The following is a 27,328-nucleotide window of genomic DNA, read 5'->3' on the forward strand; positions in this document are numbered from 1 at the left end:
AATTTAAATTGTTGTGTTAGACAAGATATTAAATTAGAAGCGTCAGCCACTGAATCTGTTTGGTTACAGCTTCTCGAGGGCCGAGAAAAACTAATTTTGGGTGTGATTTGCAGGGCCCCAAATCTTGATAAGGAGTGCAGTAAACTTCTATGGGACGAAATTCGTAAGGCATCTACATACGAAAATGTTGTGCTAATGGGAGATTTCAACTATAGACAGATTGGCTGGAGCAATTTGACAGGAAATCTAGAGTCAGGTGACTTTCTTGATACGATCCAGGATTGTTTTTTAAAACAGTTTGTGACAGAGCCAACTAGGGGAAATAACCTCCTTGACTTGGTTCTTGCCAGTAGGGAAACACTAATTAATAATCTTGAGGTTAATGATGAGCTTGGGGAAAGTGATCACAAATCACTCAGTTTTAATATATCATGGAATTCCCCTAATAATGGCAATCAAGTCTACGTCCCTGACTTCCGCTTGGCTGATTTCATAGGACTGAAAAATTACTTAGGTGGGCTGAACTGGAATGACCTGACTAAGGGTCAGGTAGGTGGTGATGGTTGCCGATATGACGCTTTCCAGGGCATAGTTCTAGCTGCTCAGTCAAATTATGTTCCAAATAGGGAAATCAGATCAAACAAAAATGATCCTAAATGGATGAACAATAGATTAAAATATCTGATTGGTCAAAAGAGAGGCATATATAGGCAAATCAAAAGAGGAGAGGGGCAATTAAGAAATCGATATATTCAGTTAAAGAGAGAAATAAAAAAGGGAATTGGTGAAATGCCTATGATTTTAAACTGATGGAAGATAGAGGTATGGGTGTGTGTGGGAAACAAGCAGGTTGCAACACTAGGGTTGGAAACAGTAAATGTATAAAAGGCATTCAGCATGAAGTTATAAATAAAGACAATAGAACAGGTCAGCTAACAAAGGGGGGCAGCAGAGGGCAGCAAGGGACTAGCTCCCTTAAGGTTTACTATACTAATAGCAGGAGTGTTAGAAATAAGATAGATGAGCTAAGATTAATTGCAAGTGCAGGAAACATAGATATTATTGCTATAACAGAGACCTGGCTCAATCTGAAAGATAGAGAGATGCCCTCTGAATGTCACATACAAGGCTATAAATTATTCCACACTGACAGGGTCAACAGGAAAGGTGGTGGAGTAGCGATGTATGTCAGAGACAATTTAAATTGTTGTGTAAGACAAGATATTAAATTAGAAGCGTCAGCCACTGAATCTGTTTGGTTACAGCTTCTCGAGGGCCGAGAAAAACTAATTTTGGGTGTGATTTACAGGGCCCCAAATCTTGATAGGGAGTGCAGTAAACTTCTATGGGACGAAATTCGTAAGGCATCTACATACGAAAATGTTGTGCTAATGGGAGATTTCAACTATAGACAGATTGACTGGAGCAATTTGACAGGAAATTTAGAGTCGGGTGACTTTCTTGATACGATCCAGGATTGTTTTTTAAAACAGTTTGTGACAGAGCCAACTAGGGGAAATAACCTCCTTGACTTGGTTCTTGCCAGTAGGGAAACACTAATTAATAATCTTGAGGTTAATGATGAGCTTGGGGAGAGTGATCACAAATCACTCAGTTTTAATATATTATGGAATTCCCCTAATAATGGCAATCAAGTCTCCGTCCCTGACTTTCGCTTGGCTGATTTCATAGGACTGAAAAATTACTTAGGTGGGCTGAACTGGAATGACCTGACTAAGGGTCAGGTAGGTGGTGATGGTTGCCGATATGATGCTTTCCAGGGCATAGTTCTAGCTGCTCAGTCAAATTATGTTCCAAATAGGGAAATCAGATCAAACAAAAATGATCCTAAATGGATGAACAATAGATTAAAATATCTGATTGGTCGATCCAGGATTGATATATTTTTTTAAAACAGTTTGTGACAGAGCCAACTAGGGGAAATAACCTCCTTGACTTGGTTCTTGCCAGTAGGGAAACACTAATTAATAATCTTGAGGTTAATGATGAGCTTGGGGAAAGTGATCACAAATCACTCAGTTTTAATATATCATGGAATTCCCCTAATAATGGCAATCAAGTCTACGTCCCTGACTTCCGCTTGGCTGATTTCATAGGACTGAAAAATTACTTAGGTGGGCTGAACTGGAATGACCTGACTAAGGGTCAGGTAGGTGGTGATGGTTGCCGATATGACGCTTTCCAGGGCATAGGTCTAGCTGCTCAGTCAAATTATGTTCCAAATAGGGAAATCAGATCAAACAAAAATGATCCTAAATGGATGAACAATAGATTAAAATATCTGATTGGTCAAAAGAGAGGCATATATAGGCAAATCAAAAGAGGAGAGGGGCAATTAAGAAATCGATATATTCAGTTAAAGAGAGAAATAAAAAAGGGAATTAGAAAAGCAAAAAGAGATTATGAGGCTAAAGTTGCAAGAGAATCGAAGACTAACCCAAAAGGATTCTTTCAGGTATACAGAAGTAAGACCAGGGACAAGATAGGCCCACTCAAAAGTTCCTCGGGTCAGCTCACTGACAGTGATAAGGAAATGTGTAGAATTTTTAACACATACTTCCTCTCAGTTTTTACACAGGAGGATACCAGCGATATTCCAGTAATGATAAATTATGTAGAACAGGACGATAATAAACTGCACGATTAGGGTCACAAGTGACATGGTCCTTAGGCAAATAGATAAATTAAAACCTAACAAATCCCCAGGCCCTGATGAACTGTATGCAAGGGTTCTAAAGGAATGTAAAGAGGAGCTTAGCAAACCTTTGGCTAATCTTTTCAACATATCACTACAAACTGGCATGGTGCCAGATAAGTGGAAAATGGCAAATGTGATACCTATTTTCAAAGCAGGTGACAGGTCCTTAGCTTCCAACTATAGACCAATAAGCCTAGCCTCCATAGTGGGAAAATTTATGGAATCAATAATTGCTGAGGCAGTTCATAGCCACCTTGAAAAGCATAAATTAATCAACGAATCTCAGCATGGTTTTACAAAGGGGCGTTCCTGCCTTACGAATTTATTAACTTTTTTCACTAAGGCATTTGAGGAGGTAGATCATGGTAATGAATATGATATTGTGTATATGGACTTCAGTAAGGCTTCTGACAGGGTCCCACATCAGAGACTATTGAGGAAAATTAAGGCACATGGAATAGGAGAAATTTTTTCCTGGATAGAGGCATGGTTGACAGATAGGCAGCAGAGAGTTTGCATAAATGGGGAGAAATCAGAGTGGGGAAGCGTCACGAGCGGTGTTCCACAGGGGTCAGTGTTGGGCCCCCTGCTGTTCACAATCTACATAAACGACATAGATGAGGACATAAAGAGCGACATCAGCAAGTTTGCCGATGACACCAAAATAGGCCGTCGAATTCATTCTGACGAGGACATTAGAGCACTCCAGGAAGATTTGAATAGACTGATGCAGTGGTCGGAGAAGTGGCAGATGCAGTTTAATATAGACGAATGCAAAGTTCTAAATGTTGGACAGGACAATAACCATGCCACATATAAACTAAATAATGTAGATCTTAATATTACGGATTGTGAAAAAGATCTAGGAGTTCTGGTTAGCAGTAATCTGAAACCAAGACAACAGTGCATAAGTGTTCGCAATAAAGCTAATAGAATCCTTGGCTTCATATCAAGAAGCATAAATAATAGGAGTCCTCAGGTTGTTCTTCAACTCTATACATCCTTGGTTAGGCCTCATTTAGATTATGCTGCACAGTTTTGGTCACCGTATTACAGAATGGATATAAATGCTCTGGAAAATGTACAATGGAGGATGACAAAGTTGATCCCATGTATCAGAAACCTTCCCTATGAGGATAGACTAAGGGCCCTGAATCTGCACTCTCTAGAAAGACGTAGAATTAGGGGGGATATGATTGAGGTGTATAAATGGAAGACAGGAATAAATAAAGGGGATGTAAATAGTGTGCTGAAAATATATAGCCTAGACAGGACTCGCAGCAATGGTTTTAAGTTGGAAAAATTCAGATTCAGGAAGGATATAAGAAAGTACTGGTTTGGTAATAGAGTTGTGGATGAGTGGAACAAACTCCCAAGTACAGTTATAGAGGCCAGAACGTTGTGTAGCTTTAAAAATAGGTTGGATAAATACATAGTGGATGTGGGTGGGTGTGAGTTGGACCTGATAGCTTGTGCTACCAGGTCGGTTGCCGTGTTCCTCCCTTAAGTCAATGTGACCTGACCTGACTAGGTTGGGTGCATTGGCTTAAACCGGTAGGAGACTTGGACCTGCCTCTCATGGGCCAGTAGGCCTTCTGCAGTGTTCCTTCGTTCTTATGTACGAGGCTTCAGCTTCATTGACTGTGTGACACTTTTCGTTGGTAGTGTGGATGGCAGACAAGAATGTGAGGTCACCCACCTCACGCCCCCCTCCCCCAGGCCACACATTACAGACGTTCGTGCGCGCGCGCTCATGTATACTCCCCAACAATGTAATTATTTTAATTATTGCCACCAACGGCGGCTTTTTATTATGCACCCTATGATCATCCTGTGCGCGGAAAAGAAACTTCAAAGGTCACTAAGGGACAGTATCAGCTCCCAGTGGATAGATAGTTCTAGCTATGAAGATCACTTGAGTCCGACTAGCAAGCCGGCGGTCGTTGAGTATGTCTCGCCGTGGGGGCAACAGCTGAATGAACTCCACGAGGACTTTTTTTACCTACTGAAAAGTAGGTAAGAAAGTCTTAATAATGAGAGTAAAGCAATTCATTGATCTCTTTTTCGATAATTAAAAAGAAACATGATTATTCTGTGAAATGAGCAATTCAGTTATATAGCATTGCAGCTGTGCTGTCAGAATTCATCCACATATTTAGAGGAAGAGAATGTCTATGGACTTTGTTCTACCGGTCGTCTCCCCATTGCAAGTATCTCTCAACACAAGAGTAGCAACGCGTGAGCTCTGTAATTCCATATATACAACACTCAAGTGATGAGCTCTAACACGTGAACATCAAAATGGTATACAATACCGACAGGTTGTAAGGTAAGACACATATGCAACAGTTAGACAACTTTATTCCGAAACGTTTCGCCTACACAGTAGGCTTCTTCAGTCGAATACAGAAAGTAGGCAGGAACAGTAGAGATGTGAAGACGATGTAATCAGTCCATCACCCTTAAAGTCGTAGAATTTGAGGTTGTCAGACCCTCGGCCTGGAGAAGTTCAGTTCCATAGTCAGGAACTATCTGAAGATCAAGCGACAGTGCGGAGACTTAAATACTGTCGGAAGGAGAGGTGCAGGGTAGTAGTAGTAGTAGTAGTAGTAGTAGTAGTGAGAGGCAACTGAGAGGTCATGTCCCTCTCAGATCCAACCCTTCTCACTTGAAAAGCTTGTCCAAGGTGTTTTCTGTACCAAGATGCCACGTGTTGCAGTGTCTGACAAGATGAACATCAAAATGGTATACAATACCGACAGGTTGTAAGGTAAGACACATATGCAACAGTTAGACAACTTTATTCCGAAATTCGCCTACACAGTAGGCTTCTTCAGTCGAATACAGAAAGTAGGCAGGAACAGTAGAGATGTGAAGACGATGTAATCAGTCCATCACCCTTAAAGTCGTAGAATTTGAGGTTGTCAGACCCTCGGCCTGGAGAAGTTCAGTTCCATAGTCAGGAACTATCTGAAGATCAAGCGACAGTGCGGAGACTTAAATACTGTCGGAAGGAGAGGTGCAGGGTAGTAGTAGTAGTAGTAGTAGTAGTAGTAGTGAGAGGCAACTGAGAGGTCATGTCCCTCTCAGATCCAACCCTTCTCACTTGAAAAGCTTGTCCAAGGTGTTTTCTGTACCAAGATGCCACGTGTTGCAGTGTCTGACAAGATGAACATCAAAATGGTATACAATACCGACAGGTTGTAAGGTAAGACACATATGCAACAGTTAGACAACTTTATTCCGAAACGTTTCGCCTACACAGTAGGCTTCTTCAGTCGAATACAGAAAGTAGGCAGGAACAGTAGAGATGTGAAGACGATGTAATCAGTCCATCACCCTTAAAGTCGTAGAATTTGAGGTTGTCAGACCCTCGGCCTGGAGAAGTTCAGTTCCATAGTCAGGAACTATCTGAAGATCAAGCGACAGTGCGGAGACTTAAATACTGTCGGAAGGAGAGGTGCAGGGTAGTAGTAGTAGTAGTAGTAGTAGTAGTAGTGAGAGGCAACTGAGAGGTCATGTCCCTCTCAGATCCAACCCTTCTCACTTGAAAAGCTTGTCCAAGGTGTTTTCTGTACCAAGATGCCACGTGTTGCAGTGTCTGACAAGATGAACATCAAAATGGTATACAATACCGACAGGTTGTAAGGTAAGACACATATGCAACAGTTAGACAACTTTATTCCGAAACGTTTCGCCTACACAGTAGGCTTCTTCAGTCGAATACAGAAAGTAGGCAGGAACAGTAGAGATGTGAAGACGATGTAATCAGTCCATCACCCTTAAAGTCGTAGAATTTGAGGTTGTCAGACCCTCGGCCTGGAGAAGTTCAGTTCCATAGTCAGGAACTATCTGAAGATCAAGCGACAGTGCGGAGACTTAAATACTGTCGGAAGGAGAGGTGCAGGGTAGTAGTAGTAGTAGTAGTAGTAGTAGTAGTGAGAGGCAACTGAGAGGTCATGTCCCTCTCAGATCCAACCCTTCTCACTTGAAAAGCTTGTCCAAGGTGTTTTCTGTACCAAGATGCCACGTGTTGCAGTGTCTGACAAGATGAACATCAAAATGGTATACAATACCGACAGGTTGTAAGGTAAGACACATATGCAACAGTTAGACAACTTTATTCCGAAACGTTTCGCCTACACAGTAGGCTTCTTCAGTCGAATACAGAAAGTAGGCAGGAACAGTAGAGATGTGAAGACGATGTAATCAGTCCATCACCCTTAAAGTCGTAGAATTTGAGGTTGTCAGACCCTCGGCCTGGAGAAGTTCAGTTCCATAGTCAGGAACTATCTGAAGATCAAGCGACAGTGCGGAGACTTAAATACTGTCGGAAGGAGAGGTGCAGGGTAGTAGTAGTAGTAGTAGTAGTAGTAGTAGTGAGAGGCAACTGAGAGGTCATGTCCCTCTCAGATCCTACCCTTCTCACTTGAAAAGCTTGTCCAAGGTGTTTTCTGTACCAAGATGCCACGTGTTGCAGTGTCTGACAAGATGAACATCAAAATGGTATACAATACCGACAGGTTGTAAGGTAAGACACATATGCAACAGTTAGACAACTTTATTCCGAAACGTTTCGCCTACACAGTAGGCTTCTTCAGTCGAATACAGAAAGTAGGCAGGAACAGTAGAGATGTGAAGACGATGTAATCAGTCCATCACCCTTAAAGTCGTAGAATTTGAGGTTGTCAGACCCTCGGCCTGGAGAAGTTCAGTTCCATAGTCAGGAACTATCTGAAGATCAAGCGACAGTGCGGAGACTTAAATACTGTCGGAAGGAGAGGTGCAGGGTAGTAGTAGTAGTAGTAGTAGTAGTAGTAGTGAGAGGCAACTGAGAGGTCATGTCCCTCTCAGATCCAACCCTTCTCACTTGAAAAGCTTGTCCAAGGTGTTTTCTGTACCAAGATGCCACGTGTTGCAGTGTCTGACAAGATGAACATCAAAATGGTATACAATACCGACAGGTTGTAAGGTAAGACACATATGCAACAGTTAGACAACTTTATTCCGAAACGTTTCGCCTACACAGTAGGCTTCTTCAGTCGAATACAGAAAGTAGGCAGGAACAGTAGAGATGTGAAGACGATGTAATCAGTCCATCACCCTTAAAGTCGTAGAATTTGAGGTTGTCAGACCCTCGGCCTGGAGAAGTTCAGTTCCATAGTCAGGAACTATCTGAAGATCAAGCGACAGTGCGGAGACTTAAATACTGTCGGAAGGAGAGGTGCAGGGTAGTAGTAGTAGTAGTAGTAGTAGTAGTAGTGAGAGGCAACTGAGAGGTCATGTCCCTCTCAGATCCAACCCTTCTCACTTGAAAAGCTTGTCCAAGGTGGGGTTGGGGTCTGAAGACGCGATCTCGACCCTCTGCTACTGCTGCTGCTGCTGCCCTGCACCTCTCATCGACTGGCCTGTTTAGTCTCGCGCTGTCGCTGATCTCGGGCTAGTCTCAGGCGAGTCAAACGGCTCAAATTCTGACCCAAGGTGATGGACTGTTGTCGTCTTCACATCTCTGCTGTTCCACCACCACTTTATTCTACTGTCGTAGGCGGCATTCGGAAGCAAAGGAACGTCACAACGACGCATATGTGTCTTGCGCCTGTCATTGACAACTATACCGACGATGTTCATCTTGTCGAACACGGCACGCTCAGTATCTTATTTTAAAGCTGCTAGTTTTGGTAGGATCTGGAGGACGCGACACCTCGTCTGCCTTGCTGCTGCTGCTGCTACTGCTGCCTGCCTCTTTCCCTAGTATTGAAGTCTCCGCTGTCGCGATCTCAGGTGGTTGCTATGAACTGCGAGCCGAAAGAATCTGACAACCTCAAATACGACTAGAGAGTGATGGTGTTACATCGTGTCTTCTGTCTCTGTTCTGCTGTTCACCTACTGTGTAAGCGGCTTTGGTGGAGAGCTAAAGATTGTCTGGCTATTGCATGTACTACAACCTGTCGGTGATACCGACACGATGTTCATCGAACACTGCAACACGTCATCTTATTACAAAACACCTTGGACAAGCTTTCAAATGAGAAGGTGGATCTGAAGGGATCATGTTCCTCTCGAACACCTCTCCTGCTGCTGCTGCTGCTACCTGCCTCTCCTTCGACATTGAAATCGCACTGTGTGATCGAATAATTCCTGACCTCGAGCAGGGCTCTGGTAACAGTCTCGACTTTAAGTGATGGGCTGACCCTGTCGTCTTCACGCTGCTGTTCCTGCCTGTATTCGGCTGGTAAAGCCTACTGTGTGTGCTGTTCCAGTGCCTCTGGCTTTGTTTATATGTCTTACCTTACAGCTCTAACACGTGTTTGAGGCATCCAGTGTTGACATAATGGGGGTCTTGGATTTTTGTGTACACATTTGCACGATTCTGGGGTCGAGTGATACTGACTAAGGCTTTAGGAAATCGGTGTTTGTGTTTTTTGCCCTCTAAGACAAGGGTAGGCTAGGTGAATATAGTTTTTTTTTTTTTTTAACTGGGAACGCCTGTAGATTGCGGCTACTCTATTCAACATTTATTATAGTTACACTGAAGGAACAAGAGTAAGCTTTCGCCGTCATATTAAATTACACGGGGATTTGAGTTAGGTTAGTATGCCAGGTACCAGAAAAGCCTGGTCCTAGGCCGGGCTGCGGAAGTAGGAAGACTCTCGAAACCAGTCACAGAATAAAAGAAGGAAGAAGCACTGAAGCAGGCCTACTGGCCCATACTGTAACGAAATCTGTGAACCCGAACTGACAGTCTTCGCCTACCTACCTACTTCTAGGTACAGGAGGTGAAGCCCTCAGGACATTCAATAGCTTCAGCAACTATGTGAGCTTCAGGTATCGTTTCTTCGATAGTAATTAGTAAAGATTAAAATGATTTGACACGAGCAAGAAAATGTGAAGTTGTGCAAGATAGGTATACAATACCGACAAGATGAAAGTTAAGACACTTGTGCAACATCCTGATTTGCTCTTGCAAACGTTTGACATCGGTGGAAGCATCGGATGCGTATCGCGGACCTTAAGCAGGAACTGGATGGGAGTGCCTGGATGAGGGCATGGTGCGACAGATGATGTCTCATTCTTCAATATGGAGATGAAGTGACAGGATGGAGCCTTATATAGCGCCAAGAGGTGAGACGTAGGTCACTAGAAGAGGTAAGAACTCAGATGTTGGGAGGTCAGGTCCCTCTCAAATCCAGCCGTTCTCACTAGTAGAGGTTGTAGAAGTTGATTGTAGGTCTGTACCAAGATACCCTTGTGTTGCAGTGTCTGACAGATTGAACATTAAAATGGTATAAAATACCGACAGGTTGTTAGGTAAGACACATATGCAACAGTTAGGTATCTTTATTTCGAAACGTTTCGCCTACACAGTAGGCTTCTTCAGTCGAGTACAGAAAAGTTGATATAAGGCTCCATCCTGTCACTTCATCTCCATATTGTTTCATTCTATGGAACAATGCTCTTCTCCAGACTGAGGGACTGACCACCTCAAAACTTTAAGGGTGATGGACTGATTACATCGTCTTCAAGTATCTTCTGCTTCTATCAACTTTTCTGTACTCGACTGAAGAAGCCTACTGTGTAGGCGAAACGTTTCGAAATAAAGATACCTAACTGTTGCATATGTGTCTTACCTAACAATAAAGCTAATAGAATCCTTGGCTTCATATCAAGAAGCATAAATAATAGGAGTCCTCAGGTTGTTCTTCAACTCTATACATCCTTGGTTAGGCCTCATTTAGATTATGCTGCACAGTTTTGGTCACCGTATTACAGGATGGATATGGAAATATAAACACAAATGCAGTATAATGTGATCCTTTATTGACAACGTTTCACCCACACAGTGGGCTTTTTCAAGTCATCATTCCAAGTATCTACCTCCACAACCACGACCATCAAGGACATCACCAGTATTGTTAGGTAAGACACATATGCAACAGTTAGGTATCTTTATTTCGAAACGTTTCGCCTGCACAGTAGGCTTCTTCAGTCGAGTACAGAAAAGTTGATAGAAGCAGAAGATACTTGAAGACGATGTAATCAGTCCATCACCCTTAAAGTTTTGAGGTGGTCAGTCCCTCAGTCTGGAGAAGAGCATTGTTCCGTTGTCTGAAACAATATGAAGTTGAAGTGACAGGATGGAGCCTTATATAGTGCCAGGAGGTGAGACGTAGGTTGCTTTGGGAGGGCAGGTCCCTCTCAAACCCAGCCGTTCTCACTAGTAGAGGTTGTCGAAGTTGATGGTCTGTACCAAGATACCCTGGGGATTTGTTAGGTTTTAATTTATCTATTTGGCTGAGGACCATGTCACTTGTGACCCTAATCGTGCACAGTTTATTATCGTCCTGTTCCATATAATTTATCATTTCTGGAATATCGCTGGTATCCTCCTGTGTAAAAACTGAGAGGAAGTATGTGTTAAAACTTCTACACATTTCCTTATCACTGTCAGTGAGCTGACCCGAGGAACTTTTGAGTGGGCCTATCTTGTCCCTGATCTTACTTCTTTATACCCGAAAGAATCCTTTTGGGTTAGTCTTCGAATCTCTTGCAACTTTAACCTCATAATCTCTTTTTGCTTTTCTAATTCCTTTTTTTATTTCTATCTTTAACTGAATATATCGATTTGCCTATATATGCCTCTCTTTTGACCAATTAGATATTTTAATCTATTGTTCATCCATTTAGGATCATTTTTGTTTGATCTGATCTCCCTATTTGGAACATAATTTGACTGAGCAGCTAGAACTATGCCCTGGAAAGCGTCATATCGGCATCCATCACTTCCTACCTGACCCTTAGTCAGGTCATTCCAGTTCAGCCCACCTAAGTAATTTTTCAGTCCTTTGAAATCAGCCAAGCGGAAGTCAGGGACAGAGACTTGATTGCCATTATTAGGGAAATTCCATGATATATTAAAACTGAGTGATTTGTGATCACTTTCCCCAAGCTCATCATTAACCTCAAGATTATTAATTAGTTTCCCTACTGGCAAGAACCAAGTCAAGGAGGTTATTTTCCCTAGTTGGTTCTGTCACAAACTGTTTTAAAAAACAATCCTGGATCGTATCAAGAAAGTCACCTGACTCTAAATTTCCTGTCAAATTGCTCCAGTCAATCTGTCTATAGTTGAAATCTCCCATTAGCACAACATTTTCGTGTGTTGATGCCTTACGAATTTCGTCCCATAGAAGTTTACTGCACTCCCTATCAAGATTTGGGGCCCTGTAAATCACACCCAAAATTAGTTTTTCTCGGCCCTCAAGAAGCTGTAACCAAACAGATTCAGTGGCTGACGCTTCTAATTTAATATCTTGTCTAACACAACAATTTAAATTGTCTCTGACATACATCGCTACTCCACCACCTTTCCTGTTGACCCTGTCAGTGTGGAATAATTTATAGCCTTGTATGTGACATTCAGAGGGCATATCTCTAGCTTTCAGATTGAGCCAGGTCTCTGGTATAGCAATAATATCTATGTTTCCTGCACTTGCAATTAATCTTAGCTCATCTATCTTATTTCTTACACTCCTGCTATTAGTATAGTAAACCTTAAGGGAGCTAGTCCCTTGCTGCCCTCTGCTGTCCCCCTTTGTTTGCTGACCTGATATATTGTTTTTATTTATAACTTCATGCTGAATGCCTTTTATACATTTACTGTTTCAAACCCTAGTGTTGCAACCTGCTTGTTTCCCACACACACCCATACCTCTATCTTCTATCAGTTTAAAATCATAGGCATTTCACCAATGGCCTTCTCAATCGAGTCTGCAAGTGCTACCACCCCAGCCCCAGAGAGATGTACCCCATCCCTTGCATACATATATTGTTTGCCATAAAAGTTGTTTCAGTTGTCAATGAATGGGATTGCAAGTTCCTTGCAGTATCTGTCTAGCCAGCAATTTACACCAATTGCCCTAGACAACCATTCATTTCCTACTCCCCTTCTAGGCAAGATGCTACATATGATTGGGACCCCTCCCTTAGACTTAATGAAATCTATAGCTGACCTGTACTTATCTAGCAGCTCTTCTCTCCTACCCTTCCCAATATCATTTCCACCAGCACTGAGACAGATAATGGGCTTGTTCCCATTACCTGACATGATATTATCCAGCCTGTTGACAATGTCCCCAACACCAGCTCCAGGAAAGCACACTCTATCTCTCATCTTCTTATTCCTATTACAAAAAGCATGGTCAATATATCTTACCTGAGAGTCACCAACCACAAGAATGCGCTTACCTCTGTTAGCAGGGGCAGTAGTATCCTTACCTTCACTGGCCACTGAAGTACATTCATCCTGAAGAACAGAGAAGCGATTTCCTACCTTCAGATCTTTACTCTTAACTTTCCTTACTCTGATGCGCCTCCCATTACAGTGAACCACTCGCCACTTGTAGCAGGTGCTGGGCTGCACCTCACTGCTGGTAGCCGTTGCTACCTCCCCACCTACAGCCTCCTCACAGCGAGAGACAGACTGCACCTCACTGCTAGAAGCCTCATTTCCCACAATTCCAGCCACCTCACACTCTCTCTCAGACCCATTGAGGTGGACCTTCAGCCTCCTAATCTCCTCCCGGAGAAGCAAGACCTCCTCCTTCAACTCTCCAACCTCAATTTTTAAAACACTGCAGAAGCAAGCCATGCTTCTTGATATGAAGCCAAGGATTCTATTAGCTTTATTGTGAACACTTACGCACTGTTTTCTTGGTTTCAGATTACTGCTAACCAGAACTCCTAAATCTTTTTCGCAATCCGTAATATTAAGATCTACATTATTTAGTTTATATGTGGCATGGTTATTGTCCTGTCCAACATTTAGAACTTTGCATTTGTCTATATTAAACTGCATCTGCCACCTCTCCGTCTTTATCAAGCCGGCTTGATAAATTGAAGAATTGAGACACTTATGCAACATATGGGAATCTTTACTGAAGAAACGTTTCGCCACACAGTGGCTTCATCAGTCCAATACATCCCACTGTGATCCCGCCTCCTCCTGCTTCAACTCATCTCACCGCAGTATATAAGCCACCTCTCTGGCCCTATGCTGCACTTCCTACAAGAGTGATGGACTGAACACATCGATTCCAGGTTGAGGGACTGATTACCTCAAACTTCTACTCTCCTTACCCACTTCTACTTTGTATTGGACTGATGAAGCCACTGCATGGCGAAACGTTTCTTCAATAAAGATTCCCATGTGTTGCATAAGTGTCTCAATTCTTCAACTTGTCGGTTTTCAAAACCATTCATCACACGGCTTGATAAAGCTCCTAGAAAGCGAAACGTTGCCACAATAAAATGTCACATTAGTTGCACTTGTGTCCTTTTACTTTACATATTGTCGGTAATTCTACCAACTTTATTACAAGTTCCTGCAAATAATAATCAGTCACAATGTGAAACAAATAAAGTGCTTGTAACCTAAGTCGTACGGTTGCAACATCTGCCACATTATTACTGTATTAAAGTTGGTAGAATTACCGTTACGTAACGGCTTGGTAAAGCTCATGGAGAGCGAAACGTTGCCACAATAAAATGTCACAATAGCTTCACTTGTGTCCTTTTACCTAAAACATTATTATTACAGTATCATTAAAATTCGTGGGAAGCGCTAAACCTTAGGGTTATACAACTCGCATGGGAATGGGATGAGTGATGGTGATATGATTTGATACAAGGGGAGGGTAGCTCTAATTCCTTGAATTAAGAGCCTTTCATCATCATGGGCCCCTATCCTTGAAGGGGGTAATTTTTCTAATAATATTTAGAGAACAGATACAAGTAAGATCAAGTGATGGAGCTCAAGCGGTCATTAAAACAAATAATAAACGTATGTTTAGAAATACGTTTACCTGAAGGGTAGACTCCAAGCAGACGTACCTTTCTCTGTGCTCTGATACATAAGAACATAAGAAAGGAGGAACACTGCAGCAGGCCTGTTGGTTCATACTAAGCAGGTCCTTCACAATCCATCCCACTTCAGGATAGACATGCGGTGCACAATATACATGCAGCTAAGACAGTACTAATTAAATTATTATTAGAAAGATGGGTGAGGGTGGTCAATAACACTGTCCACCTGAAGACACAACGAATCGATTATGAAGCAAATGTAAAGTACTTACCAGCAGCATGAGAGTGCTAGTCAACATACGTGAAGTGCACCTCCATGGATGGTAAACAGTTAGGTTTTAATTAAAATTTATGCCACAATTACTATAAATGAGATCAAACGTACGACGAAAATAACATAATTATAATGACGAAGTATTTAATTATTATAATTTATCGCAAATATGAATTCTGCCGTATAAATGCTCGTCAGCATTGAGCCTGCCTTGATCACGGTTTCAGACACAGTAGCCCACAACTGAGGTAGTTTTAGCGTTTCAGAAGTGCTTGCCAAATTTATTCTACCCCGCAACACACTACACCAGCAGGTGATACATGCTCAAGCACCTGATCATAGTACCTGACCTACTTACATAAGAACATAAGAACGAAGGAACACTGCAGAAGGCCTACTGGCCCATGCGAGGCAGGTCCAAGTCTCCTACCGGCTTAAGCCAATGCACCCAACCTAGTCAGGTCAGGTCACATTGACTTAAGGGAGGAACACGGCAACCGACCTGGTAGCACAAGCTATCAGGTCCGACTCACACCCACCCACATCCACTCATGTATTTATCCAACCTATTTTTAAAGCTACACAACGTTCTGGCCTCTATAACTGTACTCGGGAGTTTGTTCCACTCATCCACAACTCTATTACCAAACCAGTACTTTCCTATATCCTTCCTGAATCAGAATTTTTCCAACTTAAAACCATTGCTGTGAGTCCTGTCTAGGCTAGATATTTTCAGCACACTATTTACATCCCCTTTATTTATTCCTGTCTTCCATTTATACACCTCAATCATATCCCCCCTAATTCTACGTCTTTCTAGAGAGTGCAGATTCAGGGCCCTTAGTCTATCCTCATAGGGAAGGTTTCTGATACATGGGATCAACTTTGTCATCCTCCTTTGTACATTTTCCAGAGAATTTATATCCATTTTGTAATACGGTGACCAAAACTGTGCAGCATAATCTAAATGAGGCCTAACCAAAGATGTATAGAGTTGAAGAACAACCTGAGGACTCCTATTATTTATGCTTCTAGATATGAAGCCAAGGATTCTATTAGCTTTATTGCGAACACTTATGCACTGTTGTCTTGGTTTCAGATTACTGCTAACCAGAACTCCTAAATCTTTTTCCGCAATCCGTAATATTAAGATCTACATTATTTAGTTTACATGTGGCATGGTTATTGTCCTGTCCAACATTTAGAACTTTGCATTTGTCTATATTAAACTGCATCTGCCACTTCTCCGACCACTGCATCAGTCTATTCAAATCTTCCTGGAGTGCTCGAATGTCCTCGTCAGAATGAATTCGACGGCCTATTTTGGTGTCATCGGCAAACTTGCCGATGTCGCTCTTTATGCCCTCATCTATGTCGTTTATGTAGATTGTGAACAGCAGGGGGCCCAACACTGACCCCTGTGGAACACCGCTCGTGACGCTTCCCCACTCCGATTTCTCCCCATTTATGCAAACTCTCTGCTGCCTATTTGTCAACCATGCCTCTATCCAGGAAAAAATTTCTCCTCCTATTCCATGTGCTTTAATTTTCCTCAATAGTCTCTGATGTGGGACCCTGTCAAAAGCCTTACTGAAGTCCATATACACAATATCATATTCATTACCATGATCTACCTCCTCAAATACCTTAGTGAAAAAAGTTAATAAATTCGTAAGGCAGGAACGCCCCTTTGTAAAACCATGCTGAGATTCGTTGATTAATTTATGCTTTTCAAGGTGGCTACGAACTGCCTCGGCAATTATTGATTCCACAAATTTTCCCACTATGGAGGTTAGGCTTATTAGTCTATAGTTCGAAGCTAAGGACCTGTCACCTGTTTTGAAAATAGGTATCACATTTGCCATTTTCCACTTATCTGGCACCATGCCAGTTTGTAGTGATATGTTGAAAAGATTAGCCAAAGGTGTGCTAAGCTCCTCTTTACATTCCTTTAGAACCCTTGCATACAGTTCATCAGGGCCTGGGGATTTGTTAGGTTTTAATTTATCTATTTGCCTAAGGACCATGTCACTTGTGACCCTAATCGTGCAGTTTATTATCGTCCTGTTCTACATAATTTATCATTACTGGAATATCGCTGGTATCCTCCTGTGTAAAAACTGAGAGGAAGTATGTGTTAAAAATTCTACACATTTCCTTATCACTGTCAGTGAGCTGACCCGAGGAACTTTTGAGTGGGCCTATCTTGTCCCTGATCTTACTTCTGTATACCTGAAAGAATCCTTTTGGGTTAGTCTTCGATTCCCTTGCAACTTTAACCTCATAATCTCTTTTTGCTTTTCTAATTCCCTTTTTTATTTCTCTCTTTAACTGAATATATTGATTTCCTAATTGCCCCTCTCCTCTTTTGATTTGCCTATATATGCCTCTCTTTTGACCAATCAGATATTTTAATCTATTGTTCATCCATTTAGGATCATTTTTGTTTGATCTGATTTCCCTATTTGGAACATAATTTGACTGAGCAGCTAGAACTATGCCCTGGAAAGCATCATATCGGCAACCATCACCACCTACCTGACCCTTAGTCAGGTCATTCCAGTTCAGCCCACCTAAGTAATTTTTCAGTCCTATGAAATCAGCCAAGCGAAAGTCAGGGACGGAGACTTGATTGCCATTATTAGGGGAATTCCATGATATATTAAAACTGAGTGATTTGTGATCACTTTCCCCAAGCTCATCATTAACCTCAAGATTATTAATTAGTGTTTCCCTACTGGCAAGAACCAAGTCAAGGAGTTTATTTCCCCTAGTTGGCTCTGTCACAAACTGTTTTAAAAAACAATCCTGGATCGTATCAAGAAAGTCACCTGACTCTAAATTTCCTGTCAATTTGCTCCAGTCAATCTGTCTATAGTTGAAATCTCCCATTACCACAACATTTTCGTATGTAGATGCCTTACGAATTTCGTCCCATAGAAGTTTACTGCACTCCATATCAAGATTTGGGGCCCTGTAAATCACACCCAAAATTAGTTTTTCTCGGCCCTCGAGAAGCTGTAACCAAACAGATTCAGTGGCTGACGCTTCTAATTTAATATCTTGTCTAACACAACAATTTAAATTGTCTCTGACATACATCGCTACTCCACCACCTTTTCTGTTGACCCTGTCAGTGTGGAATAATTTATAGCCTTGTATGTGACATTCAGAGGGCATCTCTCTATCTTTCAGATTGAGCCAGGTCTCTGTTATAGCAATAATATCTATGTTTCCTGCACTTGCAATTAATCTTAGCTCATCTATCTTATTTCTTACACTCCTGCTATTAGTATAGTAAACCTTAAGGGAGCTAGTCCCTTGCTGCCCTCTGCTGTCCCCCTTTGTTTGCTGACCTGTTCTATTGTCTTTATTTATAACTTCATGCTGAATGCCTTTTATACATTTACTGTTTCCAACTCTAGTGTTGCAACCTGCTTGTTTCCCACGCACACCCATACCTCTATCTTCCATCAGTTTAAAATCATAGGCATTTCACCAATGGCCTTCTCAATCGAGTCTGCAAGTGCTACCACCCCTGCCCCAGAGAGATGTACCCCATCCCTTGCATATATCATGTTTGCCATAAAAGTTGTTCCACTTGTCAATGAATGGGATTGCAAGTTCCTTGCAGTATCTGTCTAGCCAGCAATTTACACCAATTGCCCTAGACAACCATTCATTTCCTACTCCCCTTCTAGGCAAGATGCTACATATGATTGGGATCCCTCCCTTAGACTTAATGAAATCTATAGCTGACCTGTGCTTATCTAGCAGCTCTTCTCTCCTACCCTTCCCAATATCATTTCCACCAGCACTGAGACAGATAATGGGCTTGTTCCCATTACCTGACATGATATTATCCATCCTGTTGACAATGTCCCCAACACCAGCTCCAGGGAAGCACACTCTATCTCTCATCTTCTTATTCCTATTACAAAAAGCACGGTCAATATATCTTACCTGAGAGTCACCAACCACAAGAATGCGCTTACCTCTGTTAGCAGGGGCAGTAGTACCCTTACCTTCACTGGCCACTGAAGTACATTCATCCTGGAGAACAGAGAAGCGATTTCCTACCTTCAGATCTTTACTCTTAACTTTCCTTACTCTGATGCGCCTCCCATTACAGTGAACCACTCGCCACTTGTAGCAGGTGCTGGGCTGCACCTCACTGCTGGTAGCCGTTGCTACCTCCCCACCTACAGCCTCCTCACAGCGAGAGACAGACTGCACCTCACTGCAAGAAGTCTCATTCCCCACAACTCCAGCCACCTCACACTCTCTCCCAGACCCATTGAGGTGGACCTTCAGCCTCCTAATCTCCTCATGGAGAAACAAGACCTCCTCCTTCAACTCTCCAACCTCAATTTTTAAAACACTGCAGAAGCAAGCCATGCTTTGTAACCGTCCACGCTAATTCCCAAAGCAGCTCAGGGTCTGTGACCTCACGTGACGACTGACCACTGACCTGCCCTTCCCTATATATTGTTTTCCTGCTCTCTATTGGACTAATAAAAGTCCCAGGTTAGCGAAACATTTCCAAATTAAATGTCCTAATTAGGCTGTGATGAATATCTGGACCAGCAGACCACCAGCAGCAACAGCCTGGTTGACCAAGGAAACACCAGACAAACCTGGCCAAGGGCCGGGCTGCGGGAGTAGGAAAAATCTAAAAAACCGTCCGAAGGTATATCAAAGGTAAGGTACACAGTTTGTGGGAACCATCATACCTATCCTTTTACCAAAGAATGATATCTTAGTGTTAAGAACATAAGAACGAAGGAACACTGCAGCAGGCGTACTGGCCCATGGTTATCGCCCACATGGTAATGTCTCATAACCAGATAATCTGCATAACAAGTGACATTTTAACGAGAATCTTTGAATGGAATTACTAACAGTAAAAAAATAATAATTTCAGTGTTCTCATTACTATATTTTTATTACATATCACAGAGTTCCACTAGCAGCAGCAGCAGGTGACTTGGACCTGCCTAGCTTGGGCCAGTAGGCCTGCTGCAGTGCGCCTATCTTGTGTATGTCACTGTATAAAGCATCACATTTGCTAAAATTATTAGACAAGCGCAATAGCCCTACTACAAAAATAAACAACTTCATCTTTGCAACTACTTTATCTCAGGGTAAAAATACCCCCTCTGACACTTTCTGGTCCAATTACCAGGCTTGCTGCGCCAGCGCCACCATTCTTGGCACCATTTTGTCTATTATACCATTAAACAATACCATGGTGCACTGCCTTCCTCTTAACACAAGGCTAAAGATAAAAAAATAAGGTTAAAAATTAGAGCTCTAGCTTTAGCTCTCTCTCTCTCTCTCTCTCTCTCTCTCTCTCTCTATATATATATATATATATATATATATATATATATATATATATATATATATATATATATATATATATATATATATATATATATATATATATGTTATACACAAATGAATCGACCCTTGGAAACACAGGGTCACAGACCCTGAGCTGCTTTGGGGATTAGCGTGGACGGTTACAAAGCATGGCTTGCTTCTGCAGTTTTAAAAATTGACGTTGGAGAGTTAAAGGAGGAGGTCTTGTTTCTCCAGGAGGAGATTAGGAGGCTGAAGGTCCACCTCAGTGGGTCTGGGAGAGAGTGTGAGGTGGCTGGAGTTGTGGGGAATGAGGCTTCTAGTAGTGAGATGCAGTCTGTCTCTCGCTGTGGAGGCTGTAGGTGGGGAGGTAGCAACGGCTACCAGCAGTGAGGTGCAGCCCAGCACCTGCTACAAGTGGCGAGTGGTAACCAGTAATGGGAGGAGAATCAGAATAAGGAAAGTTAAGAGTAAAGATCTGAAGGTAGGAAATCGCTTCTCTGTTCTTCAGGATGAATGTACTTCAGTGGCCAGTGAAGGTAAGGATACTACTGCCCCTGCTAACAGAGGTAAGCGCATTCTTGTGGTTGGTGACTCTCAGGTAAGATATATTGGCCATGCTTTTTGTAATAGGAATAAGAAGATGAGAGATAGAGTGTGCTTCCCTGGAGCTGGTGTTGGGGACATAGTTAACAGGCTGGATAATATCATGTCAGGTAATGGGAACAAGCCCATTATTTGTCTCAGTGCTGGTGGAAATGATATTGGGAAGGGTAGGAGAGAAGAGCTGCTAGGTAAGTACAGGTCAGCTATAGATTTCATTAAGTCTAAGGGAGGGGTCCCAATCATATGTAGCATCTTGCCTAGAAGGGGAGTAGGAAATGAATGGTTGTCTAGGGCAATTGGTGTAAATTGCTGGCTAGACAGATACTGCAAGGAACTTGCAATCCCATTCATTGACAAGTGGAACAACTTTTATGGCAAACATGATATGTATGCAAGGGATGGGGTACATCTCTCTGGGGCTGGGGTGGTAGCACTTGCAAACTCAATTGAGAAGGCCATTGGTGAAATGCCTATGATTTTAAACTGATAGAAGATAGAGGTATGGGTGTGTGTGGGAAACAAGCAGGTTGCAACACTAGGGTTGGAATCAGTAAATGTATAAAATGCATTCAGCATGAAGTTATAAATAAAGACAATAGATCAGGTCAGCAAACAAAGGGGGACAGCAGGGGACAGCAAGGGACTAGCTCCCTTAAGGTTTACTATACTAATAGCAGGAGTGTAAGAAATAAGATAGATGAGCTAAGATTAATTGCAAGTGCAGGAAACATAGATATTATTGCTATAACAGAGACCTGGCTCAATCTGAAAGATAGATAGATGCCCTCTGAATGTCACATACAAGGCTATAAATTATTCCACACTGACAGGGTCAACAGGAAGGGTGGTGGAGTAGCGATGTATGTCAGAGACAATTTAAATTGTTGTGTTAGACAAGATATAAAAGTAGAAGCGTCAGCCACTGAATCTGTTTGGTTACAGCTTCTCGAGGGCCGAGAAAAACTAATTTTGGGTGTGATTTACAGGGCCCCAAATCTTGAAAGGGAGTGCAGTAAACTTCTATGGGACGAAATTCGTTAGGCATCTACATACGAAAATGTTGTGGTAATGGGAGATTTCAACTATAGACAGATTGACTGGAGCAATTTGACAGGAAATTTAGAGTCAGGTGACTTTCTTCATACGATCCAGGATTGTTTTTTAAAACAGTTTGTGACAGAGCCAACTAGAGGAAATAACCTTCTTGACTTGGTTCTTGCCAGTAGGGAAACACTAATTAATAATCTTGAGATTAATGATGAGCTTGGGGAAAGTGATCACAAATCACTCAGTTTTAATATATCATGGAATTCCCCTAATAATGGCAATCAAGTCTCCGTCCCTGACTTTCGCTTGGCTGATTTCATAGGACTGAAAAATTACTTAGGTGGGCTGAACTGGAATGACCTGACTAAGGGTCAGGTAGGTGGTGATGGTTGCCGATATGATGCTTTCCAGGGCATAGTTCTAGCTGCTCAGTCAAATTATGTTCCAAATAGGGAAATCAGATCAAACAAAAATGATCCTAAATGGATGAACAATAGATTAAAATATCTGATTGGTCAAAAGAGAGGCATATATAGGCAAATCAAAAGAGGAGAGGGGCAATTAAGAAATCGATATATTCAGTTAGAGAGAGAAATAAAAAAGGGAATTAGAAAAGCAAAAAGAGATTATGAGGTTAAAGTTGCAAGAGAATCGAAGACTAACCCAAAAGGATTCTTTCAGGTATACAGAAGTAAGATCAGGGACAAGATAGGCCCACTCAAAAGTTCCTCGGGTCAGCTCACTGACAGTGATAAGGAAATGTGTAGAAGTTTTAACACATACTTCCTCTCAGTTTTTACACATGAGGATACTAGCGATATTCCAGTAATGATAAATTATGTAGAACAGGACGATAATAAACTGTGCACGATTAGGGTCACAAGTGACATGGTCCTTAGGCAAATAGATAAATTAAAACCTAACAAATCCCCAGGCCCTGATGAACTGTATGCAAGGGTTCTAAAGAAATGTAAAGAGGAGCTTAGCACACCTTTGGCTAATCTTTTCAACATATCACTACAAACTGGCATGGTGCCAGATAAGTGGAAAATGACAAATGTGATACCTATTTTCAAAGCAGGTGACAGGTCCTTAGCTTCGAACTATAGACCAATAAGCCTAACCTCCATAGTGGGAAAATTTATGGAATCAATAATTGCCGAGGCAGTTCGTAGCCACCTTGAAAAGCATAAATTAATCAACGAATCTCAGCATGGTTTTACAAAGGGGCGTTCCTGCCTTACGAATTTATAAACTTTTTTCACTAAGGTATTTGAGGAGGTAGATCATGGTAATGAATATGATATTGTGTATATGGACTTCAGTAAGGCTTTTGAGCATAAATAATAGGAGTCCTCAGGTTGTTCTTCAACTCTATACATCCTTTGTTAGGCCTCATTTAGATTATGCTGCACAGTTTTGGTCACCGTATTACAGAATGGATATAAATTCTCTGGAAAATGTACAAAGGAGGATGACAAAGTTGATCCCATGTATCAGAAACCTTCCCTATGAGGATAGACTAAGGGCCCTGAATCTGCACTCTCTAGAAAGACGTAGAATTAGGGGGGATATGATTGAGGTGTATAAATGGAAGACAGGAATAAATAAAGGGGATGTAAATAGTGTGCTGAAAATATCTAGCCTAGACAGGACTCGCAGCAATGGTTTTAAGTTGGAAAAATTCAGATTCAGGAAGGATATAGGAAAGTACTGGTTTGGTAATAGAGTTGTGGATGAGTGGAACAAACTCCCGAGTGCAGTTATAGAGGCCAGAACGTTGTGTAGCTTTAAAAATAGGTTGGATAAATACATGAGTGGATGTGGGTGGGTGTGAGTTGGACCTGATAGCTTGTGCTACCAGGTCGGTTGCCGTGTTCCTCCCTTAAGTCAATGTGACCTGACCTGACTAGGTTGGGTGCATTGGCTTAAGCCGGTAGGAGACTTTGACCTGCCTCGCATGGGCCAGTAGGCCTTCTGCAGTGTTCCTTCGTTCTTATGTTCTTATTCTCAAAGGAGACATAAAGGCTTCCAGAGATCCGAGGGAGGAAAGTGTAGTGTTGGACACTACACGCAATCTGAGAGGTGAAGAAAGTGGTATGTAAAATAGGCATCGTGAAGGCGGTGAGACCAGATAATCTCTCTCCGTGGGTCCTGAAAGAGGGAGCAGAGGCACTGTGTGTGCCCCTAGCAACACTAACACTTCTGGCAACTGCCAGGGGTATGAAGACAGCGAATTCTGGGATTAAATAGTTACACTCAGCTAACTAATGCACCAACCCAGATCACACAGTTTGCAGCCACATATTAGATCACATCCTTTGTAATCGTTCGGGCGTCATTACCATCATCTAATCACTCACTGTACCAAGAAAATCATAGGGATCGGACAGGCCTACACAGGACAATAAAAATGAGGTCAACTAGAAACTACAGAAAAGAAATAAGTGGCAAATAAGCTACAAAGTTGTGACCGGACAGTGATTACAAGTCGCGCGGACGTAAATGATGCCTGGGAAAAATTCAAAACAATGTTCACTGCCATCCTTGATAATATTGCACCAGTTACAGAGGTTAGGATTAAACGAAGACCCGAACCCTGGATGTCTACTGAGATATTACGTAATATGAAATTCAAGGACCAGTTGCGAAAAAGATTTAAGATAAACAGACAGGATATTGCAGCGCTAAATGAATTCCAGAGTTGGGAACAGAGTACAGAGGCTCATAAAAGGAGCAAAAGCAAGGCACTATTGCTCAAAAATCGAAGAGTACAAGAATAACCCCAGAAAGCTCTGGCAACAACTAAAACAGCTGGGGTATAGCCATAAACCGCAGTTAGATCTAACATAGGGATAAATGTGGGTTTTAGGGGGAAAACAATGAAGTCCCAGTGTAGCAATATTGTGAGTTTTAGGGAAACTAGTAATAGGCAGAATGAGGTGGATATAGGAAAGCCAGTGACACTAGGTGATAAGGACAGTAATAGGTATAGTGGAAAAACAGTAATGAGCAAGAAGGGAAAAATGAAGGAGGGCTCTTAATTTATATTATACTAATAATCGTAGTGCTAGAACGAGTTGAGATTACTTCCAAATGCAGGTAACATTGATGTATTTGCCATAACTGAGACGTGGTTTAATACGAAAAATCGGAACATGCCTGCTGAATGTCACATTCAGGGTTTTTAAATTGTTCCAAGTAGACAAAAGTATCGGGAAAGGGGAGGGGGTGGGGGTCACTATATGTCTGTGATCGCTTTAATTGTTGCATAAAAACAGATAGTCTGAAATAACACATACAGTCTGTCTAGATAGAATTTTCAGAGGGGCACGAAAAATTTATTTTAGGCGTGATATACCGTCCCCCAAACTTGGATAGGGACGAAGGGAGACTACTTTGGAAGGAAGCTGTTAGGGCCACAAGGCACGATAACGTAGTAATTCTAGGGGACTAACTTTAGTCAAATTGACTGGAATTCCTTGACTGAGAATTTGGAGTCTACCGACTTCTTGGAGGTAGTTTAGGATTGTTTCTTAAAACAGTTAGTTACAGAACCTATAAGGGGAAATAACCTGCTTGACTTGGTTCTGGCAAACAACCATCGTGACAACTACCACCCCACCCCACTACCAAATATCAGTATAGCTACCATCCTTACACTACCACCACAATTTGAACCTTCAAAACTACAACTATCATTAAATCACCTCAACTACTACTCCTCACCACCACTACCATAACTACACAACCACTTCCACCCCTGCAGCCACTTGCCTGAAAGCTGGCTGCCTTGGCCCAAAACGTCTAGCGTTAGCTGGGCACCAACGTACTGGACCAATGTGGTACGTTGGTAGAGTACTGCGTACCTTGTTCCAAGGTTCGTACGTTCGAGTCTCATTCGACCTGAGATTAGTTAGTGTTTGTGAATATATGTATGTGTGCGTGTACTCACCTATTTGTGATTGCAGGGGCCGATTCACAGCTCCTGGTACCGTGTGTGTGTGTGTGAGAGAGAGAGAGAAGGGGGGAGGGGAAAGGGTAGCACGCGAGCTAGCAGATGGAGCCAGCAGAGTAATAACAAATGGTCCATTTAATACCACTTCACCTAAGGATCCTCTCATGACTGCCAACATCCACAATTCATCAAGCTGGACATCTCAATTCATCTCTCGACATTAAATATCAACACAAACAGGTTTTTATTCACACTACAAAATTATTCCCCTGTATCTAGCAGTACGAGCCGAACACCCCAAGAATATACTAATCTAGCAGTACGAGCCGAACACCCCAAGAATATACTATCATTAACATGTAACCAAGCACGTACTGTGAGTATATATCAACATTTGTCAATGGTAAGCACATCCTCTGACATGGTCAAGTCTACACCCAGTCTGTTTACTTACTAGTAAATGCAGAACAAAAATGGCACAGTACCTCGACTGGAAGAGTACACAAATAACCCGCACTTAGAGACAATGAGAAGTTTATACAACGCTTCAGCCCGACTTGAATCATTTACAAGTGTGGCTTGTAAATGGTCCAAGTGGGACCGAAACGTCGTTATGAGTTTCTATGTGCGTATTATTTGTGTACTAGTTAATATGTAGGTATTTGGTGGTTACACGGCTGTGGATCATATCCAATGGGTGTAACTGTGTAACCAAATTATTTAAATAAAGGTTAACATTAAGGATGATAATTTTAGCCTTCACTAACAGAGTACGGCGGGGACCTGACAGGATGCTGGACCCTCTTATCAAGAGCTCCTTTATAAATTCACCAAGCGTGTTAGTGTTGTTACTATTATCACGAGCCAAAAGCACAAGACCATTTACTTTATCTCCCAATAAGGAATCAAAACACCAATATTAGTCATAGTTTGTTTGGCTTAAGGCCTATCGAACTCAAATCATCTGTACACTTACATCAACAATATAGTAATTTAATACCATAGGAATATAAGAAAAGTGTATTTATACTAAGAGTGACCTTTCAGAATATATACCGTGTTAGTGTAAGCTACAGCGAATCTTGAAACTACACGAGACATGGGCTATCGACAGGCAAATAACTAAATTTTAGTTAATATTATATATGAGATCCATTTAACCAACCTTCAAGACAAATCTGTGTTGTTTAATCTGAACAAAACTCAAACGCCAAACACGAGGTTTCATTCATCTGACTTGGGCAGGTCGAAGAAAAGAAGAACAAGCAAACAGGAACAGTCGGGAAAGCTCAAATTGCAAACATGAATTCTAGGTTAGATAACATGGCTGTCAGTGACGGTAGCAAGGTCCCAGTGGTGAACCTTCAGATTGCCATGTGGCTATCTTCACGAACTTTAATAGACAGATTTACATCCCATTCTTGAAGGTGACTTAAATTATCGGGTACCAAATCAAAACATAATATATATATATATATATATATATATACATATACAT

The 27,328-nt window shown here is 41.8% G+C and overlaps 1 protein-coding gene across 2 annotated transcripts in view; it reads right to left on the bottom strand.

The window, feature by feature from the left end:
• Window positions 1–27,328, bottom strand: part of LOC128698567 (delta(14)-sterol reductase TM7SF2) — an 81,405-nt gene that overhangs the window by 41,075 nt on the left and 13,002 nt on the right. Inside the window, exon 1 of one of the 2 annotated variants that reach the window (XM_070103804.1) lies at window positions 14,854–14,991. The exons of the other annotated variant lie outside the window; for it this stretch is intronic. The gene's annotated coding sequence lies outside the window, so the exon portion shown is untranslated. Of the gene's footprint in view, window positions 1–14,853; window positions 14,992–27,328 lie in introns of those variants that run through there. 2 annotated transcript variants of the gene reach the window in all.

This window comes from Cherax quadricarinatus, chromosome 88 (assembly GCF_038502225.1).
Source record: "Cherax quadricarinatus isolate ZL_2023a chromosome 88, ASM3850222v1, whole genome shotgun sequence".
Taxonomy (NCBI): domain Eukaryota; kingdom Metazoa; phylum Arthropoda; class Malacostraca; order Decapoda; family Parastacidae; genus Cherax; species Cherax quadricarinatus.